The sequence below is a fragment of the Oryctolagus cuniculus genome, chromosome X (assembly GCF_051225735.1).
Source record: "Oryctolagus cuniculus isolate XC-2025 breed Fujian yellow rabbit chromosome X, ASM5122573v1, whole genome shotgun sequence".
NCBI lineage: Eukaryota > Metazoa > Chordata > Mammalia > Lagomorpha > Leporidae > Oryctolagus > Oryctolagus cuniculus.
In genome coordinates this window covers 13,352,476-13,375,511 of record NC_142888.1, presented here as the reverse complement: position 1 = coordinate 13,375,511, position 23,036 = coordinate 13,352,476, and the positions used below count along the sequence as shown (strand labels likewise).

At 39.5% G+C, this 23,036-nt stretch overlaps 1 long non-coding RNA gene across 1 annotated transcript in view; it reads left to right on the top strand.

The window, feature by feature from the left end:
* Positions 1-8,833: 8,833 nt before the first annotated feature.
* The window catches only part of LOC149119561 (uncharacterized), a 32,009-nt gene continuing 17,806 nt past the window's right edge, over positions 8,834-23,036 (top strand). Inside the window, exons 1-3 of the long non-coding RNA XR_016227784.1 lie at positions 8,834-9,103; positions 11,339-11,415; positions 11,514-11,601. This is a non-coding gene — a long non-coding RNA (uncharacterized LOC149119561). The remainder of the gene's footprint in view (positions 9,104-11,338; positions 11,416-11,513; positions 11,602-23,036) is intronic.

The window sequence follows — 23,036 nt, the reverse complement described above, 5'->3', positions numbered from 1 at the left end:
AAATTGAACCCAGGTATTCCAATGTGGGATGTGGGTGTCTTATTCAGAATCTTAACCACTGGGTTAAGTGCTCACCCCTAATCTAATCTTTTAATTCCATTTTCCCGCAAACTATCTGAAGTGACTCAAATATATACAAACATGTATGTAAACAGTAAGTCCTCCTTTGATAAACGTGTGTGACCATGGGTTAGGAAAACATTTTCTTGGCTATTAAGTCAGGGGTTTCAGGGAAGGTGGTAGGAAGACATTTTTGCTATACTCATTTATTACAGGATGTCTATGAATTATCCAGCCGTAAGTGTGATTGAGGGAATTTTGACACAGTATCTAATTTTGTAGTGGTGTAAAAACTAGAAAAATTTAATGTATTTCTTTTTTTAAAAATTTTATTTATTTATTTGAAAGGCAGAGTTACAGAGAGGCAGAGGCAGAAAGAGGTCTTCCTTCTGCTGGTTCACTCCCCAAATGGCCACAACGGCTGGAGCTGCACCAATCCAAAGACAGGAGCCAAGAGCTTCTTCCAGGTCTCCCATGTAGGAGCAGGGGCCCAAGGACCTGGGCCATCCTTTACTGCCTTCCCAGGCCACAGCAGAGAACTGGATAGGAAGTGGAGCAGCTGGTACTCGAACCAGCGTCCATGTGGGATGCCAGCACTGCAGGCAGTTAACCTGCTATGCCACAGTACCGGCCCCTAATATGTTTCAATATGGCTGGATCAAACATAATTTTTGGGTTAAACTACCATTTGTCTTGAGGCATCCCATATCAGAACAGTGATTTGAAACCTAGCAGGTGCTCTGCTTCTTTTACCCAGCCCACTGCTAATTGGCCTGAGAAGGCAGCAGAAGATGGGTTAAGTACTCATGCCCCTGACACCTATGTGGATGTGACACCAGGATGGAGTTCTGAGTTCTTGGTTTTGGCCTGGCCAAATTTCAGCTGTTGAATCCATTTGGGGAGTAAACCAGCAGTCGGGAGATTCTCTCTCTCTCTCTTCTTTGTCACTGTGCCCTTCAAATAAATCTAAAAAATGGAATTGTCACATGGTGGAAGTTAAAGATACAGATGTAAAGTGGCAGATCAATAGAAACTTCTTGTGACATTACAAGAGACTTTTTGGAGAGTTTAAGAGCAAGTGAGGGCCGGCGCCACGGCTCACTAGGCTAATCCTCGGCCTTGCGGCACCGGCACACCGGGTTCTAGTCCCGGTCGGGGCGCTGGATTTTGTTCCGGTTGCCCCTCTTCCAGGCCAGCTCTCTGCTGTGGCCAGGGAGTGCAGTGGAGGATGGGCCAAGTACTTGGGCCCTGCACTGCATGGGAGACCAGGATAAGTACCTGGCTCCTGCCATCGGATCAGCGCGGTGCGCCGGCCACAGCGCACCAGCCATGGCGGCCATTGGAGGGTGAACCAACAGCAAAGGAAGACCTTTCTCTCTCTCTCTCTCTCTCTCTCTCTCTCTCACTGTCCACTCTGCCTTCAAAAAAATAATTAAAAAAAAAGAGCAAGTGAGAAAAATAGTCTTTTACTGTGTTGTTGATGATGACGGGTAATTAGCAAAACTGGTGATGGTGGGCAGCTAGGCAAAGCGTCGCCATAGTTCAGGAAAGTCAGTAAGCCAAAAGATACTTAAAAGTGTTTCTAGTTCTGACAACTATCAAGAATTAAGTGACAGAATTTTTTCATTATCTTCCTCAATCCTGTATTCCATTACCAATTCTACACTCATTGCCTGTATCTTCCTCTCATATGGCAAACTCCAATTTCGATTCAATGCAACATCCAAGTTACCACTTTCTCTGTGCCTAAACCTAATAGCTGAACATGTCTGGAGAACAGTCATATACACAGGGAATACTCATCCCAATTTATATATTGGAGAAAAATCTCATATGGACTCTCTATGTTACTAAGAAATCCTATCCTGAGGCTACCACTGTGGCACAGCGGGTTAATGCCCTGGCCTGAAGCGCCGGCATCCCTTATGGGTGCCGGTTCCAGACCTGGCTGCTCCACTTCTGATCCAGCTCTCTGCTATTGTCTGGGAAAACAGTAGAAGATGGCCCAAGTTTTTGGACCCCTGCACCTGCATGGGAGACCCGGAGGAAACTCCTGGCTCCTGGCTTCAGATCGGCGCAGTTCCGGCCGTTGTGGCCATCTTGGGAGTGAACTAGCAGATGGAAGACCTCTCTCTCTCTCTCTCTCTCTCTCTCTCTCTTTCTCTCTGCCTCTCCTCTCTCTGTGTAACTCTGTCTTTCAAATAAATAGATAAATCTTTGAAAAAATAAATCCTATCCTATTTCTTAAATGAAGTTATTCATTTTTCCTCTGAGTCCTCAAGACAAATATTTCCTATTCAATGTACCGGATTTTAGTGGCGTCCTGCTCCGTGTCCCCTAGGCCCACCTGAGTTCACTAGGAGAGGAGGAAGACAAATCCCAGGATTCTGAAAACATTCCACTTCTAGTGCCTTTATGTCACATCTTTTCTGCCTTAAGGCTTTCTCTGACACCACGGAGACTTGCTCTGCTGTAAGCAGGTACAAACAGGACATCAGAGGAGGTTAATACACTTGGCTAGGAGTGGGAGATACTGAATTCATGTAGGATGGCAACAGATAGATGAGTGCCTCAGGATTTAGAGCCTTTGCTAGGATGATTCTGAAGTGTGTTCCACATGATTTCTCAAAGGATCTGCCCTACTGGTACGGAGGCTCAGTACCCCCCAGAGAGAACATTAATGTCCCCTTTATTATCATGGATATATTAAAATGCTATTCATGTTATTAAATATTGTGCTAATTTGAGGAGGCTAGAAATAAAATATGTGTCATCGGTCTGTATATGTAAAAACCTAATCAAAATAAGCCTTTTAAGAGTATTTTTACACAAATGATAAAACAAGTATATGTTACTTTTTAAAACTTCATTTATATTAACTTACTAAATTACATTAGCTACTGACTGAATTCGGTAAGATTGAAGGCATAGGGAGATATGTGAGAACTTCAAAACCTTCATGGAAATGAAATTAAAAGCTAAATTTATTTTGGCAGAAACATTTTCTTAAAATCCATGCATAATTTCATAATAGGCATTTTCCATGAACTTTTTTGAAGTACCCTCATAATTCTTGCTCTTTTCCCGCTCTCTCACTTGTGCTTCTTGGGATCAACTGCCACATAAACACAGGCAACCAAGTTATTGCCTCAGATTCTGTTTTTGAGGCACCCAGAAGTACTGTGTTGTCAATCATTTTCCTTGAAACAACCTCTCCTCCTTAAGAACCAGCAGATCATCTCCATCCTATTTCACATAAAAAGGTAAACTCATCAGAATAATACTGCCATTCAGATACATTTACATCAAACCACCTGCTTTTGAAACCACACACTGTCCCTTTTCCATTACAAGGGATGAATTATCCTTTCTGTCACCAGCTCCTCCATTTAACTAGTCAAGTTCATTCTCTATTGTCTTCTTAAGGACTTTGCTCTTGAAATTATCACCTATCCTTCCTGTGCCATTATTATAATTCTCTATATTATCTTTCCTATTAAAACATCTGAGTTTTTTAAAAGATTTATTTATTTATTTGCAAGTCAGAGTTACACAGAGAGAGGAGAGGCAGAGAGAGAGAGGTTTTCCATCCTCTGGTTCACTCCCCAGTTGGCTGCAACGGCCAGAGCTGTGCCGATCTGAAGCCAGGAGCCAGGAGCATCTTCCAGGTCTCCCAGGCAGGTGCAGAGCCCCAAGGACTAGGGCCATCTTCTATTGCTTTCCCAGGCCATAGCAGAGAGCGGGATCCAAAGTGGAGCAGCTGGGTCTTGAACCAGCGCCCATATGGGATGCTGGCGCTTCAGGCCACAGTGTTAACCAACACTGTGCCACAGCGCTGGCCCCAACATCTGAGATATTTTTCATCTAGAGGAAGAAGAAAGCCTTCCTTGACTTTGTATCCTCTTATCTAAGTGCTCTTACTCCCTTTATAGAAAACTCCAGTCATCTGAGCTTTCTCCACTTCCTTACTTCCATTTACTCTAGAATGCATGCCTATCAGACTTCGATTCTCACCGTGCCACTGAAATCACTTTCATTAAAGTTACCCAATGACTTACACATTACAAAATTCAAAAGAGAATTTTAAGTCTTCACCCCATTCGAACATTCAGAATCATCTGACCCGTTGAATCATGTTTTTTCTTCATATCTCTTAGCAATATTTGACATTTTATTGATGTACATGAATGATAGTACTTTAAAAAGTTCATGGAAAATGAAATTAAAACATAAGTTTATGATGAAGAGCCATTCCCCTCCGTCCCAGATGAAGTAACCTTTGTCCTACTTAGAGAGTTAATTCTTAGAAGTAGCCTTTGCCCCATGTAGAGTGCTAGTTCCTAGAAAGAGCCCTAGGCACCAGCTGTCACTTGAGATGTGGTTCGCAGTGGGAACCTTGCCTCCAGGCTTTGTGATAACTCCTAGTTGCAGAGCACCTTCTGGCGAGCAGCAGATACCCCACCCTAAAGTCTTAAAGTGACTCCTGGGATAGCCAGAAAAATTTTCCCGCCACTAACCCCCTCATTTAAATCCTCCAACCAGTGTGTGAATCGTGTGTGTATCATTTAAACCCTCCAATTGGCGTGTAAATTGTGTGTATTAAGTAAATTGTGTGGTTTTTCCCTTTAAAAATGCTCGTTAACAACTGTTCAGGGCTTCTTCTTTGGATGGCTTTGTGCTGTCGAGAGGCCCGTCTGCGCAGACGTTGAATAAATCCTCTTGCGTGTTGCATCTACTGGTTTGGAATCTGAGTCTTTGGGGTGCGCATCTCGACGTGTTGGGGTCCTGGTTCAGGAACCCAACAATGAGGCTGCCATTGTGGTACAGCAGGTGAAGTCACTGCTTGGGACTCCAGCATCCCATATCAGAGTGCAGGTTCCAGTCCTGGCTACTCTGATTCTGATCCAGCTTCCTGCTAATGCCTCCTGGGAGGCAGTATATCAGCAGATGATGGTACAGGTGTTTGGGACTGTGCCATGCACATGGAAGATCCAGACAGAATTCCAGGTTTCTGGCTTAGGCTTGGCCTAACTCAGGCTGTTGCAGCCAGTTGGGAAGTGAATTAGTGGATGAAAGATCTCTCTCTCTCTCTCTCTCTGTTTCTGACTCTGCCTCTCCCTCTTTGTCACTCTGCCTTTAAAAATAAATGTCTTTCAAAACAGATAAACTTATTTTGATACAAAATATTTTAGATCTATATGTAGTTTTTTTTAAATCTGCATTTTCATGAGCTTTTTTTTTAAAAAAATGATTTATTTATTTGAAAGAGAGTGATAGAGAGAGAGGGGGAGAGCAGAAAGAGATCTTCCATCTGCTGGTTCATTCCTAAAAGGCTGAAACAGCTGGGGCTGGGCAAGGTGGAAGCCATGAGCCAGGAGCTTCATCTGGATCTCTCATGTGGGTGGCAGGGGTCCAAATACTTGGGCTATCTCTGCTGCTTTCTCAGGCCCATTAGCAGGGAGCTGGATCAGAAGTGGAGCAGCCAAGACTCAAACCAGCACCCATGTGGAATGCTGCTGGCGTTGCAGGTGGTGGCTTAATCCACTACCCTATGACACCATCCCTTCCAAGAGCCTTAATACCAAATGTAAACATGATAAAAGTGAGCATACTACTAAAGAAAATGTATCATCATCATCATCATCTATTTCAAGTTGAAAAGGCTAGAAAGAATAACTTTTATCACAGGCCAATATATGTGATAGCCCAATCACAATAGGTCCACTACTAGTAGATTTCATATAACATTAATGAAGCAAAGATCATGATTATTATAAAATGCATTTGGATTTACTATCTGAATTGCTTTAGTAGGAAACTGATTTTAAGATTCAAGGAATAGCAACATAGGTTTATTTATTCATCTTCCAAAATAGTTACTAAACAAGTAGGCATTTTAAAAATGTTAGCAGAAACACTAAACTGCTAACTTATATGAAATGTTCATAACTTGAGGTCAGTAGACATTTGGAAGTTTGCCAGAGTTCCTAGCTATGATTTGAAGAAAACCAGGAGGCAAGAAAGCAAATGCATCTCTTATGAAATCTTGAGAAAATTTGTGTCCTTATTTTCATTTCTCTCAATCAGCTGCTAAAGGCACTCATTTTCATCGCCTTGATTAGAAGCTGTAGAGATTGATGACTGGATTTAATATTTCTTTTTAACGGAACATTGTTATTTATTTTTCTGTGAATATCTTAAAATATCATATATCTCCAATTAGCTTTTATTCAATTTCTTTGCCTAACTTGTTAATTCTCTTATTTATTTCCAATTGTTCCTCCATATATTCCAGTTCAACTTTCAAACTCCTGATTTCTGCCAAACTGTCCTGGTTGTCCAAAGTAACCTTGCATTCAGCATTTCCTCACAGTTTACTTAAGTGCATGTCAGATCCAGCTTGGGCCATAAAACCTTGGATTAATTTGTAGGAAGCAATACCAGACACCTATCTTTCTTAAAGCAACTCATAAGCCTTGCTACTCATTAATGTCTTTTAATTTAAATATATTGAAAAGTACATTTACATTATTTCTCCATGATATCAAGATTTTGCTATTTATAGTAATAATAGCTTTAATAATAGTTTTTAAACAGTATTAGTGGGTTCCATAAGTCCTGTAAAATAAACTGATAATATTTTCCTTTTTCAAGAGAAGATAGTGTAAGTCTTAAGGAATATAGAACAAAGAGTGTAAGGCTGCCATAATATACACCAAACACTGGAATTGGAGAAAAGGTTTATTGCCTGATGGGCTGAGGGGGGGAGGGGCGGAGGGCGAGAGTAAGAGAGAGAATCAGGAGAGAGGACATGTGTGCAGGAAGCAGGTCCTATTTTACCTTTGCAAGGGGCAGGGAAATAGGAGCAGCAAATCCTGTTTGACACCTGTTTGAGCCATTTGGTCACCTGGCTTCTAGCAATGGCAGCAGGGGCTAGAGCTTAGGATGGTGTCAAGGGTGTAGATCATATCACAGATGAGACTGCAACTAACAAAGGCCGTTTACTTATTAATAACTTTTATTAATAAATTTTTCCATTGGGCCATATTAATTATCCAAATGAGAATTTCAAGTGATGACTTTCTTTGGATCATAGAAAATATTATATACAAATTATATGTTCATATGTTTATTTGTTTACTTACTTAAGACACAGAAAGAAAGAGAGAATGTTCTTACCTGCTGGTTTACTGCCCAAAAACTCAATGCAGGTCTCCAGTGTGGGTGGAAGTGACACAACGACATGAGCCATCACCACTGTCTCTGAGGAGGAAGCTGGAATCAAGAGCTGGAGCCAGGTATTGAACCCAGGTGCTCTGACAGGAGATGCAGGATCTTAACTGGCATTTTAACCTCTAGGTTAAACGCTCACCCCTACTATCTAATAGTTAGTACTTCTTGGGATTATGCAGTTTACCTGACACAATATGGATTTCTATGATATATTATTGTAGTTTTATATAGTTCTATATCATTTCTTCAAAAAATTCTCACCTAAATAATGTAAATATTTACATACTGATGACATTTTCTTTTGAATTATAAACATTACATTCTGGATTTTAACCTTATTAAGAATTTGATATTTCATGGCTTTGCAGTCTCCAGTTAAAATTCAAATGTCTAATACTTGTGTCTCATTTCTGAGTTGAACTCCGTGACTGATATTTGTAGAGTAAATATCATTTCATTGAAAATGTAAACTTAAAGTACAGTCAACTATTTAATGAATACCTTGACATGATCTGCAATATGATAGAAATGTAGTTTTGTAATTGTGTGGAGTCAGGGTGGTCCCAGTGGAAATTGAGGGTATAAATACTTTCTCCCCCCCCCCCAGAAAAAGTTATTTTTAGCAAGATTAAAAGTGCCTGCCTGGCGCTCAGCCCTCTGCCTCTCTTCTGAGCCGTCCGCCTGGTCTGGCCAGGTGTACTTCACTCAACCCTGTAACCCCGCCCCCCCCCATCCGAGCGACTTCACTCTTTCCCAGATCCTGTCTGGAGAGGTGTCCATCCATCCTTACGGATGTCCCTTCCCTAATAAACCTTGCTATTCTACCTCCCACTAAAAAAAAAAAAAAAAAAAAAAGTGCCTGCCTGTCCACTCCTAGAAAGTTTCTAATATTATCACTAGAATAGTAAGGGAGTGGCGGTTCTGAGCTCCCAGTTTATTGTAAAGTTAATTAAGTATCCCATCAGCCTGCTGCAAGCCAGACAGGGTAAAAGATTGCAAATCAGGTCTTTTGATGGATTTTGTCCCTGCCTTGTAACTCCATGTCAATCTGATTGTCATTTTTTTTTTTCAACATGGTGCTTGAAAACTCCACTACCATCTATCTACCCCTTCAGGTTTTGCTTCTCTTGGAGCTCCTCTCCATGCTATTCTGGCTGGAGGTCTTTGACTCTAATAAATCTTGCTTCTAAATCTGTCTGCTTATACCGCTTTGGAAGTTCTTCTTCCATGTGAGACAAGGAACCTAGATATTATTTTCTCTGCTTCCTTTTCACAGCAGAGACTCGGATAGCCGCTCCCCCCCCCCCCCCCCCCGAGTTCGACTCCACCCAGCGTCGGATCATCCCGCTGGACGGGTGAGCATGCAGATGGCTTTTGCTTTTTTTTTGGAGAATTTCACTCCTCCCTCGCAACTCTAATTTTCTCAAAAACACCGGGTCCCTGTCAGCCAGTTAAAAGCGATCAGCACAGCTGCCGGGCTTAAGACTCGGGGGGCCAGGCTTGCTGATTAAGGCCAGAGCAATCCCCTGGTGCTGAGACTCTATCCTAATGCCTCTCTTCTCCGGTGTGGATCTGCCCTTCACCTGGGACTGGGAGAAGGCCCTGGCAGCCGAAATGGTGTTGGGGCGGGAAATGCAGTTTCCTGCAGGGAGTGAGTTCCCTGTTCTTTTGGAATCCTCACGAGCTGTAATGCCAGAGGCTCCACTCTTCATACTTGTCATCTCAGCTCTGGGATGTTGGTCTGGTGCAACTCAGCTGTGTCAATCGAAAACTGCATTCTGCTCTTACTTCCTCAGAGATTAATTTGTCGGTGAGACTGGGAGCAGCTTGGAATGAGACCATGGGCTCCAGGCTCCACGCCTCAATGAGTTTTTTCCTTTACCCCAGATCCCGTCCCTCTTTGCCCCTCTAAATGCTCTCTCTACTTCGACAGGCCTCCTCAGTTCCTACAAACTCAATTTCCTGGTCCCATTAGTGGATATTAACTAGATATTTTGTTCGTTAGCTCTGGGTGAAAGTTTAATTATCCCGTTTGCAGACAGGTTGCTTTTCGATCTAGACTTCATTAGAGGCAGCTTCCCATGTGAGCTGAACTTGTGTAGACCAGCCTCAGCATGCCTCTGGTATCCCTATCTTCCTTCTCAAGTCACTTTTTTGGGGTCACTTCTGTCTGGTCCTTCCCATGTAGTATAAACCTCAGAGGAAGTTTACTGGGGAGAATTATATTCCCCCACTCTGCTTTGTGACCTCACCTGCCTAGTCACCAACCTAGGTGGTCACCAGAGCTGGCACTCTAGCTTAAAAACACCTCTGCTAAGGCTCCTGCCATGGAGGCTCATTGTCGAAATCAGGCCCATCAGATAAGACTCAAGGTTAAGAGGCGTAGGGCAACTATTTTTCCTTACGTATAAGAACAAAGCGACAGTACATATTTGACCAGACAGAGGCCCAGTCTAGCACACTACCAGTAAGGGAAATGATTACTCCCTGCATGTGCTATGCTGACAGATATATAGCTTAGGCTACAGGCATGGATACAAAAGCCATTAGTCTATTTTTCTTTGACATAGAACTAGAATCTGATCCTCTGTTAAAGCAATGAGGTTTTTGCAATGCATATATCTTAGTAAATATTTTGAAATAGTCTTAAAAATCTGCTTAAAAACTGTAGCACTTGGGGCCGGCACCGTGGCATAGTGGGTAAAGCTGCTGCCTGTAGTGCCGGCATCCCTTATGGGTGCCGGTTCAGTCCCAGCTGCTCCAGTCCAATCCAGCTCTCTGCTGTAGCCTGGGAAAGCAGTGAAAGATGGCGCATGTCCTTGGGCCCCTGTACCCATATGGGAGACCCAGAAGAAGTTCCTGGCTCCTGGCTTCGGATCAGCTCAGCTCCGGCCATTGCAGCCATCTGGGTGAGTGAGCCAGTGGACGAAAGACCTGCCTCCCCCCACCCCCCCAGCCTGTGCCTCTGCCTTTCAAATAAATAAATAAATCTCTTAAAGAAAGCCACAAAAATTGCAGCACCTGCTTTTAATAGTTTTTGTTTTGGTGACTGTCAGTTTTCTAGCCAGCCCCAGTAAGCTATTTTCTCTTCCCCAGTTCTGACTCTGTTAAAATTGTTCCGAGTTATCGGATAATTCCATGTGCTAACTCTTACATTTAAGGTTCTATTTCTCATTCTTGGCATGACCAAAGAGACAGATTTTGTATTCTGTTGAAGTAATCTATATGTTCTCTTAATGTCTCTGTTCTGATTGTTTAAAAACAGCTGAGTTTTAAAAGAGTTATGGTTTCTTTAAGTATATACTGATCCTAAAGCATTTGGGTAATTGCTTTGTAATAATGATCAAATTTGGTTTATATTATGTCACAATATTAAGGTAACCTTTTTTTTTTAAAGATTTATTTATTTGAAAGTCAGAGTTACACACAGAGAGGAGAGGTCGGGGTGGGGGGAGGGAGAGAGAGAAAGGTCCTTCATCCGCTGGTTCACTCCCCAATTGGCCGCAAAAGCCGGAGCTGCGCCGATCCGAAGCCAGGAGCTTCTTCTGGGTCTCCCACGAGGGTGCAGGGGCCCAAGGACCTGGGCCATCTTCTACTGCTTTCCCAGGCCATAGCAGAGCTGGATTGGAAGTGGAGCAGCCGGGACTTGAATCAGTGTCCATATGGGATGTCAGCACTGCAGGTGGCAAATTTACCCGCTATGCTGCAGCACCAGCTCCTCAAATTGCTTTCTGTTTTTTATATCATCTTTACTTTTCTGTTCTGCCTTTCATTTTTTTGGATTTTTAAAAATTCAATTTACAATCCTTTGGGTTTTTGTCTTGGGCTATACATGTATTCTTTGACATCCAGAGGTGATGTTTATGTCACCTGCCTTGGATTGTAGGCCAACCCTAGTAACTTTGGTTAACCAAAGCAATGTAGCAACTGTGATGCTACGTTATATTCCAAAGCTGAAATTCCAGCCAACCACTAGTACTAACTGTCACCGCTGGAGGACACCATCTTGGCCCTCGCGACCTGGAACACTTAATGCTTTTCCCAGGTTCTCAGTTTCCATCACTTCCTTGAAGGGAGAAGGACTTCTGGTACCAATGGAAATACTGGCTCAGTATGGCTCAGGTTTGTTTATGTGAATATGTTTTACTTCATTCTTGATGTGGGAAGAAAATTTTGTTAGATATGAATGTCTGTTGACGGTTTCATTTTTTTGAATTCAGAACTGAAAATATACTGCTCCATTATTTCTGGTTCTTCATGGATTCCGTTGAGATGGGCAGCCATGTTGAAAACATCGTTCCAGCACAGGTAATGTGACTTTATTTCTCACACAGTTTTGATTTTATATACTGCAGTAATATATTTTATGTTTCATGTAGATATGAAATATATAGCTTATGGGGCCGGCGCCATGGCTCACTTGGCTAATCCTCTGCCTGCGGCGCTAGCATCCCATATGGGCACTGGGTTCTAGTCCAAGTTGCTCCTCTTCCAGTCCAGATCTCTGCTGTGGCCCGGGAGGGCAGAGGAGGATGGCCCAAGTGCTTGGGCCCTGCACCCCATGGGAGACCAAGAGGAAGCACCTGGCTCCTGGCTTCGGATCCGCTTAGCACCAGCCGTAGCAGCCATTTGGGGGGTGGGGGGGTAAACCAATGGAAGGAAGACCTTTCTCTCTGTCTCTCTCTCTCACTGTCTATAACTCTATCTGTCAAAAAAAAAAGATTATATTGCAAATAAAGTGTACCTACATTTAAAAAATATATATTTAGCTTACTAGTAAAAATATTTTAAAATTTTGCAATTCAAGTTTTACCATTTACAAAGATAAAAGGATTATTTGATTGAAACTATGCATGAACAATAACAATTGCCAAAAATCCGTTTTTATTTCTCATTAAAATGCTTTAAAAACTGCGTAGATTATATGTATACACATTAAAACAGTTCACGCACATAAACAAGCAAAGTATCAAAACTAATTGTTACTATTGATCTGATGCTAATGTTGAACAGCATGAGAAATTGTAAGATAAAAACTTGCTAAATATTATGAAGTGCCATTTGTGTTATATATAATAAAATATTCTATAGTTAGTGTTTCAATAATATACATATACATTTTCTTTTGGAAAACGTGTTCTGCCTGTGAAATAATTTATAAATAGAGTGCATTACAAATTCAGTAATAAGAAACACAATATAAGTTAAAATACCCCCAGACTTTATGAATATATATACTCATATGCATGTATTTATATATACATACTATATAATAATTTTGGTATTCAAATAATAAAAATTATATAATTTTAACTCAAAGTATAGTTAAAATGCATATATAATATCCACAATAATAAATATTTATTGACAATTCATATAAAATCCTTAATACTTAGTAGACATGAAATAAGATAGCATACTTTATTCATTGATAACAGATTGTAGACTAGAGGGAGTGTAACACTGTATTATTTTTGAAAAGTTTTTTTAACAGCATTTTAAATTTAACTGGCCTTTTATACAGTAATTGCCTTATATGACTGTACCCAATAGAACTTGGTAAACGTGTTCATAAAAGTATGAATACAAAAAGGCAAAACAGCTATTTTTAACAGAATATGCTATGTTTGTACTGTAAATACCTTGCAGATTTTACACTTAAATAGATCTTTAATAATTTCACAATATTTCTAAGACATTGTTAATAAAAATGCAAGTAAATTATATTTATTCATATATATCCATGTGTGCACAAGTACATTATATTTGTGTGTATTGATATAGTCATATTTATATTTTTGTTAGATTACACATTCATGCTAATCACGATTTTTCTGTGAAAGGGTATTCATCTGCATTTTTGAAGTTCTATGTTGAGTACATATCTAATTTTTTTTTTTTTTTTTTTTTTTTTGACAGGCAGAGTGGACAGTGAGAGAGAGAGACAGAGAGAAAGGTCTTCCTTTGCCGTTGGTTCACCCTCCAACGGCCGCCGCGGCCAGCGCGCTGCGGCCGGCGCACCGCGCTGATCCGATGGCAGGAGCCAGGAGCCAGGTGCTTTTCCTGGTCTCCCATGGGGCGCAGGGCCCAAGCACCTGGGCCATCCTCCACTGCACTCCCTGGCCACAGCAGAGGGCTGGCCTGGAAGAGGGGCAACCGGGACAGAATCCGGCACCCCAACCGGGACTAGAACCCGGTGTGCCGGCGCCGCTAGGCGGAGGATTAGCCTAGTGAGCCATGGCGCCGGCCAGTACATATCTAATTAATAATGGAAAACAAAATAGCCACATGACAGCACATTACAAATTATTCTTTTGGATAATCTTTTATGTTTTTAATATAGTACAGTATAAATATGAAGTCATGCTTAAATCCAGAATTAGAGCATTGTGAGGTAGGAAATAATAAGTAGAGAACATTTATTTGGAAAAGTAATTTAATTATGAAATATTTATAAGGTGACATTTAATTAGTGAAATCATTCAAATGGAGATCTTAAGAAAAATTGTCACAAAGAATGATCTTTCATTGCTCTACTAGGATTAAATGACAGGTATAAGCTAGAATTTATCTAACATCCATAGGCCTCTGTTGCAAAGACAACAGGAAAAAACAGCTACCAGGTTTAAAGTCTAAGTATTTGTCTAATTAATATATGGAAAAAAGATTTAAAGCTACAACCTTTTTGTGTAGGGTTTTCATGCAGTTTCTTATATATATAAAATGTTTGAGAGTTGTTACTATCAGAAAAATGGGTTTAGATTTAACTATATAGAATCCAGGAATCTTATCAAATATATTTATTAATTCTAATTTATTACCTGTTGGTTGCTTTTAGATATTCCAGAAAAATAAAGCACAAAAATCTATGACTAAAAGTGTGCTTGTTTTCTTTCTTTCTTATTATGCAATTTTTCTTTTCTTTTTCTTGCTTTATTGCCCTGGCTTTGCTCTCCATAAAATGTTAACTAGAAATGGTAATAGTAGGCTTCTTGGTCTGAGTTCTGATGTGAGTGAGGGTTTCAATATTGCATTACTAATTGTGATATTTGTTATATTTTTCTGTTTTTTTTAAACCATAACTAGATGTCTAACTTGCCACATGGTTTCTCTGTATTTGTTGTAATAATGACATGTTTTGTGTCTTCTGTTTTGTTAAAGAGTTTGGCTTTCAGTATGTTAAACCAATAATAACCCGTTCTTGGATTGAATCCCATTTGTTTATAGAGTGTTATAATTGGAAGTGGTTTTGGATTCCGTTTGTCAAACAAGGATTTTTTTCTCATTTTGTCATAATGTATAATAGCAATTGATTTTCCTTTATTATAATATGGTTATCAGTTTAGTGTGAAGTTGATAGGAATCTTACTCAACCCTTGTGCAGTATTTTTATTTTTATCTTGTACAAGAGGTTATGCATGATTGGCATTATTTGTTTTGGAAACTTATTAGAAAGTTTGAAAAATCAGGTATTAGGCTGTGGAAGCTATTTGTAGGAATGGTTTTTCATTATAAACTCAATGTGTACAGGATAATTGAAATGTTCTGTATATTATTTTATTAAGTAGTATTTTTCTGGAATTTCATTATTTTGGGTAAATTCAAATATTGTGTAAGTATCTATAATAATGATCCACTTTACATTTCTGGAGTTGATAATGTGTGTCTTGCTGTATAGTGTAAGAAGTTTTAGTTTTTTTTTTTTAATCTTTTCAAAACAAATACAGAAACAAAAAATGAAAACAAAACCAACTTTGGGATTTGTCAATTTTGGCTTTGTTATTTCCCCTGAGTTTTATTAGCTAATCCTAATCTTACCCTTTTACTTAGATGTGTTTAATTTAAATTGACTTTCTTGTTCTAGTATTTTCAAGCAGATTACTAGATCTTAAATTACTAGTTTTTCTTTAGATTTTCATGCTGAAATGTTTATTTGGACACATATTTTAGTAGATGTGACAATTTTGACATCTTTATTTAGATATAATTAACTACACTTTAAAATAAATTTTGAGGTACCTGTACCTTGTGAAACCATTACAATGAAGACAATATACATAATCACCCATGTTTCACGCACACCCTCAGATTTCCTCCTGTCTGGTCCTGCCTAATTCTTTTCCCATTTTCCATGTCATGAGTATTTTTAAACAGTTCTTTGTGTTCATATGTACTTTCTTTATTCAAAGATAAGCATGAAGGAATGGAATGGGTTGGGTCACATGATATGTATTTGGTTAAAATATTTTAGAAAATGCAAATGTATTTTATAATGTGACTATATGGTTTACACCTACTAGCTGTTTATGAGCAGCACAATTGCTCTATATCCTTGTCAGAAATTGATAAGGTCAATATTTTTAACTTTAACTTCCTAATTGGTGAGTAATATCTCACCATCACTCTAAATTGAATGCGGTAATCAAGTTATTGCTTTTTCTGTCCTAGGCATCCCAGTACATACCGAACACACACAGGTCTGATGCTAATCCTTTCCTTTTCATTAATATTTTCCATGGACATTTTTGATTGCTTGTTGGGATTTAGATGTGAACAATTGTAGCAGTAATTGGAGGTTCTAGGTATCATACCTTTCTTTTGTTTCTTTTGTTTTCTTTGTTTTCTGGGTGGAACTTAAGGGAGAGTGGAGTTTATCTCATTTATAGTCCATGGTTGATTGAGTATTTTGAAGCTGGGTCTCAGATTTTGCAAATAGTTTTCTGTATTGGGTTCTTATTGACAGAGTATAGTTCCCTGAGGATGTCTGGTTCACCTCTGGGTTGTTTTATCTTCTCTACCAGGGTGGTCCCTAAATTCAAACTGTGTCCCATGAGTTGGTCAGACTGCTGGAATCCCTGATCAGCTGCTTTAGCTTCTCAGCTGTTAACTTTTCACTAAGCATATTGAGTTCTTAATCATTTTTGAGTCAGAAAAAGGCTTGCAGGGAAAGGGGATACCAAATTTGGATTTTACCACCTGAGCTCTTCTGAGACCCAGTCTCTCCAAATGCATGCTTCCTTGTGTTTGATGCAACAGGACAATACTAGAGTACTCCAAAAAGTTCATGGAAAATGGAATTAAAACTTCTTTCATTTGGCACAAAAAGGCATACAATAGTTTTAAATCCATGAATATGAGGAGTCATCAGTCATGAAAAATGAGTATTATGAAAAATATACGTGTATTTCAAAAATTTTTATTCCAAACATTTTTCAATTTAGTTTTCCATTATTTTTTGAAGCACCTTGGTATGTTTAATATCTTGGACCTTTCCTGTTGTTTCTTTTTTTTTTTTTTTTTTGGACAGGCAGAGTGGACAGAGAGAAAGAGAGACAGAGAGAAAGGTTTTCCTTTTGCCGTGGGTTCACCCAACAATGGCTGCTGCGGCTGGCGCATTGTGCTGATCCGAAGCCAGGAGCCGGTGCTTCTCCTGGTCTCCCATGCGGATGCAGGGCCCAAGCACTTGGGCCATCCTCCACTGCACTCCCTGGCCACAGCAGAGAGCTGGCCTGGAAGAGGGGCAACCGGGACAGAATCCAGCGCCCCGACCGGGACTAGAACCCGGTGTGCCGGCACTGCAAGGTGGAGGATTAGTCTATTGAGCCATGGTGCCGGCTCCTGTTGTTTCTAAGAAGGATAGTTTAACTGAAATGACTGTTGTACCATTAATAGAAACAGGTAGCTCAAAATACAGTATTTTTTGAAATGCATTAGTTTTGGTGGTTTTTCCTCCTATAGCCAATTAGTCCAACATTCATATCAATTTAACTAAAACATTTTTAAGGAAAATAATCTTCCTTAGGATTTAATCTTTTCTGTCATCATTTACTTCGTGTATAACAATCTATTTTTTTTATTTGAGAGACAGAGGGAGGTTGGGGGAGCGAAGAAGAAGAAAAAGAGAAGTGGGGGAGAGATGGTGATCCCATCTGATGATGAGTCATTCCCCAAATGCCTGCAATAGCCAGGGTTGGACCAGACTGAAACTGGGAGCCAGGAACTGTCCCCTACATAGGTGTCTGGAACCCAGTTATTTGAGCCATCATTACTGCCTCCTGGAGTTTTCACTGGCAGGAAGCTGGAGTCAGGAACTGGAGCCCATTACTGAACCCAGGTACTCAGGTATGGAACTTAAGTGCTAGGCTAAATGTCCACCCCGTTTTTAAAAATTATTGTCTAGATGATTCTTGAGTTTACTACATGTGCTAGACACACATAGATTCATTACTGAGGTACAATACAATGGAGAGAGAACAAATATAGAGTATAATAAAGAAGATGTTTGTGTGTGTGTACTGCAGTAGTAAGTATAAGGTTTCTTATGGATTATCTGATGTTTACTGGTTACTTTAGTGATGAGTGTATGAGTTATTTGCTTATCTTTGTCCATTCACAGTTAAAATAGTGCCATTTTATGAAACCTTACCATAAGATGAACCCGTTTTTGTCTCTTTACCTTTTTCACTTTCGTAAAATGTTTTATTCACATATTATTTAAAAATTTAAGTTGGTTCAGATAATTTATCTTTTTAATTTTTTTTTTTTTTGAGAAGCTCAGTGACAGGGAGAGGGAGAGACCCAGAGAAACCTTCCCAAAAGGCTGCAGTGGCCGAGGCTGGGCCTGTACTGGTCCAGTTTCCCAGGTAGTTGGCGGGGTCCCAAGTACTTGGGCCATCTTCCACTGCTTTCTCAGGCAGGTTAGCCAGGCACGTTAGCACCTGGCTCCTGGCTTTGGATCAGCGCGGTGCACCAGCCGCAGCGGCCACTGGAGGGTGAACCAATGGCAAAAGGAAGACCTTTCTCTCTGTCTCTCTCTCTCTCACTGTCCACTCTGCCTGTCAAAAAAAAATTATGTATTTTTAAGAGTGAGAGAGAAAGATCTCCCATCTACTGATTTACTCCCATAGGGCGAGGGCTGGGTCAGGCCAAAGGCAGGAGCCAGGAGCCATCTCATTCTCCCTCTTGGGTGTCAGGGATGCAAGTATTGCCTTCCCAGGCACATTAGCAGGGACTTGGATCAGAAGTGGAGCAACTGGGGCTCATATAGGATGGTGGCATTTCAGGTAGTGGCTTAACCTACTATTTCTCAATTATATATTTCTCAAATTATATAGTTTATGTCTAAAATACTTTTTACCATTTTTACTTCAGGGACTTAGTTTTTAAAAAAAATACCAAAAAGTAGCCTTCATATAGCAATGTATCTTACTGCTTGGACAAGGACAAACTATGTCAGGTTAACATGGCTGTGTCTTAATTCACTCTGTTTTCAAAGACAATATTGGTGGGTAAAGAATTTTGTTTTTATTTATTTATTTATTTTAATTTCACTATTGGAAGGTTACTGCTTTATTTCTGCTGTTTTAATTTTTTTAAAACAGCCATCTTTTTTTTAACTTTTTCTGGCTAATTTTTTCTTCTCATTTTTAGTTTTTTTTTAAAGATTTATTTATTTATTTGAAAGTCAGATTTACACACTCTTATAATGGCCCTATCATTGTGGTGTAATGTTTACAAGGGCTATATAAAACATGCGAAGTGATTTTACTTTTTGTTATTTCATTCTCATATGGAAAGTTCAGGATTTCAGGCATCAAGGCATATAATGCATTTATAATACAGAGGCAATATTTTGTGAGATGGAGTGCAATTGAGATTCCTGTTTTCTTGATATCGTAAGCTTTGGTTTTCTTGGAACTTATCCATTTTGTGCAATACCAAGTTTATTAGCATGATTTTTGCTATATGATTATATAATGTCTCCATGATATGAAGATTTCCTTTACATTGCTGATTTTGCTGATACTGATTTTTCCTTTGATCATTCTTTCTGGGGGCTGATGAAATTTTTTAACCCTTTGTGAAAATAAAAATTTTTAGATCTATTGATTTCATCTTTTTAATTTTTTAAAAAGAATACCTCACTGATCTCATGTTATTTCATTTTCTTTTGCTTCTTTTTTTAAAAGATTTATTTTATTTATTTGAAAGACAGAGTTAGAGAGAGAGGAGAGACAGAGAGAGAGGTCTTCCATCGCTGGTTCACTCCCCAGATGGCCACAACAGCTGGAGCTGAGTCGATCTGAAGCCAGGAGCCAGGAGCCTCCTCCAGGTCTCCCATGTGGGTTCTGGGGCCCAAGGACTTGGGCTATCTTCCACTGCTATCCCAGGCCCTAGCAGAGAGCCGGATCGGAAGAGGAGCAGCTGGGACCAGAACTGGTGCCCATACGGGATGTTGGCACTCCAGGCCAGGGCCCTAGCCCGCTGTGCTACAGCGCCGGCCCCTCTTTTGCTTCTTACTTAAAACCTGTGTCCTTCTGCTTACATTACCCATCTACTCATTCATATTCTCTGTTTTCCATTAGAGAAAATTTTCTTAGTGTATTAATTATAGTTATTTTAACTTTGTAGTTGGAAAATTCCCAAATATCTGAACCAAATTAATTTTGTTTGGTTTGATGCTTTATCTCCTCAAACTTTTTTTTGGTTATTAGGGGTTTAACCTCTTGAGCTAGTTGGGAGTGGGATGCTTTATGTAAGCCAAAGCATAGTGGCATGCCTTATATTATATTTGAAAGCCTGACACAGTATATTTCGTAAAAATAATTAAGTTTTATGTTTATTGGCTCAGTGTTAGATTGTATTTACTGTTCACTATAGCTGTGGTTGTCATAGGCCAAAATTTCCTCTAGTTTCTTCGTTTTTCTCCCTTGTTGCTTTGAGTTTCCCTAGAGAATTCTTTTTGTTAAAAGAAATTTATTAATATATTAGATTCTTCGGGTCACAGCAATTGCATGATAATTATAACACAATTCTCATCAATTTTGTGTTAATGTGAGAACACATTAAATGTAGTTCCTAGATACAATTCTAAGAATATGATACTTCCCTTCCTCCTTTTTTCCCTTCCTTCCTCTTTCCTGTCTTTCTTTTTTCTTATTGTTGGAGATAACATTTTTAATTTTAATTTATGTTATAGTCAAAGGCTTAGTGTTCCACTAAGTAAAGAATTCAACAAGTAAAAAGTTATGACCATAGTTGACCAGGAATATAGGCAAGCATTATAAACAATAATGAAATGAGATGTCCATTTCATTCATATGTAGTAAATTTTAAAATAATAACAGATCATTATAACTATAGTAGTATACCTGTATATATTTAACTACCAGATTTTTTTCCTTTTGGGTATGTCTTATTTCATTTGGCATAATATTCACTTGCATCCATTTTGTTGCAAATGTCAAGATTTCATTTCTTTTTATGACTGAGTAATATTCCATCATGTGTATATGTGTGTGTACACACATACACCATATTTTCTTTTTTTTTTTTAATCTTTTATTTAATGAATATAAATTTCCAAAGTACGACTCATGGGTTACAATGGCTTTCTCCCCCATACCGTCCCTCCCACCCACAACCCTCCCCTTTCCCACTCCCTCTCCCCTTCCATTCACATCAAGATTCATTTTCGATTATCTTAATATACAGAAGATCAGCTTAGTATACCTTAAGTAAGGATTTCAACAGTTTGTTCCCACACAGAAACATAAAGTGAAAAATAATAGATGATTCTTTTAAATGATGATGAAATCAGATCAGACCTATTGTCATGTTTAATCCCAGTGAGAGTCAAGTTGGGAATTGATAATTTCTTTCTTTTTTTTTTTTTTTCTTTTTTTTACAGAAGATCAGTTTAGTGTACATTAAGTAAAGATTTCAATCGTTTGCACCCCCATAGAAACACAAAGTGAAATATACTGTTTGAGTACTCGTTACAGCATTAAGCCTCAGTGTACAGCACATTAAGGACAGAGATCCTACATGAGGAGTAAGTGCACAGTGACTCCTGTTGTTGACTTTACAAATTGACACTCCTGTTTATGGCATCAATAATCTCCCTATGCACCAGTCATGAGTTTCCAAGGCTATGGAAGCCCTCTGAGTTCTCCGATTCTTATCTTGTTTAGACAAGGTCATAGTCAAAGTGGAGGTTCTCTCCTCCCTTCAGAGAAAGGCACCTCCCTCTTTGAAGACCTGTTCTTTCCACTGGGATCTCACTCACAGAGATCTTTTTGCCAGAGTGTCTTGGCTTTCCATGCCTGAAGTACTCTCATGGGCTTTTCAGGCAGATCCGAGTGCCTTTAGGGCTGATTCTGAGGCCAGAGTGCTATTTAGGACATCTGCCATTCTATGAGTCTGCTGAGTATCTCACTTCCCATGTTGGATCACTCTCCCCTTTATTTATTCTATCGGTTAGTGTTAGCAGATACTAGACTTGTTTATGTGCTCCCTTTGACTCTTAGTCCTTTCATTATGATCAATTGTGACCTGAAATTGATCACTTGGAATAGTGAGATGGCATTGGCACATGCCACCTTGATGGGATTGAATTGGAATCCCCTGGTATGTTTCCAACTCTACCAATTGGGGCAAGTCAGCCCGAGCATGCCCCAAATTATACATCTCTTCCCTCTCTTATTCCCACTTTTATGATTAACAGGGATCACATTTCAGTTAATTTTCAACACTTAAGAATAACTGTGTGATAATTACAGAATTAAACCAGTCATATTAAGTAGAACAGACAAAAAAAAATACTATGAGGGATAATGTATTAAGTTGTCCATTAGCAGTCAGGGCTATGCTGATCAAGTCACCATTTCTCATAATGTCCATTTCACTTCAGGAGGTTTCCTTTTTGGTGTTCAGTCAGTTGTCACCGATCAGGGAGAACATATGGTATTTGTCCCTTTGGGACTGGCTTACTTCACTCAGCATGATGTGTTCCAGATTCCTCCATTTTGTTGCAAATGACTGGATTTCATTGTTTCTTACTGCGGTATAGTATTCTAACGAGTACATATCCCATAATTTCTTTATCCAGTCTACCATTGATGGGCATTTAGGTTGGTTCCAGGTCTTGGCTATTGTGAATTGTGCTGCAATAAACATTAGGGTGCAGACCGCTTGTTTCTTTATCAATTTAAACTCCTTTGGGTAAATTCCAAGGAGTGGGATGGCTGGGTCGAACTGTAGGGTTATATTCAGGTTTCTGAGGAATCTACAGACTGATTTCCATAGTGGCTTGACCAGTTTGCATTCCCACCAACAGTGGGTTAGTGTCCCTTTTTCCCCACATCCTCGCCAGCATCTGTTGTTGGTAGATTTCTGTATGTGAGCCATTCTAACCGGGGTGAGGTGAAACCTCATTGTGCTTTTGATTTGCATTTCCCTGATTGCTAGTGACCTTGAACATTTTTTCATGTGTCTGTTGGCCATTTGGATTTCCTCTTTTGAAAAATGTCTGTTGAAGTCCTTGGCCCATCTGTTAAGTGGGTTGTTGGTTTTGTTTATGTGGAGTTTCTTGATCTCTTTGTAGATTCTGGTTATTAACCCTTTATCTGTTGCATAGTTTGCAAATATTTTTTCCCATTCTGTTGGTTGTCTCTTCACTCTCCTGACTGTTTCTTTTGCAGTACAGAAACTTCTCAATTTGATGCAATCCCAATAGTTGATTTTGGCTTTGACTGTCTGTGCCTCCCGGGTCTTTTCCAGAAATTCTTTGCCTGTGCCAATATCTTGAAGGGTTTCTCCAATGTTCTCTAATAACTTAATGGTGTCAGGACGTAGATTTAGGTCTTTAATCCACGTTGAGTGGATTTTTGTGTAAGGTGTAAGGTAGGGGTCTTGCTTCATGCTTCTGCACGTGGAAATCCAGTTTTCCCAGCACCATTTAT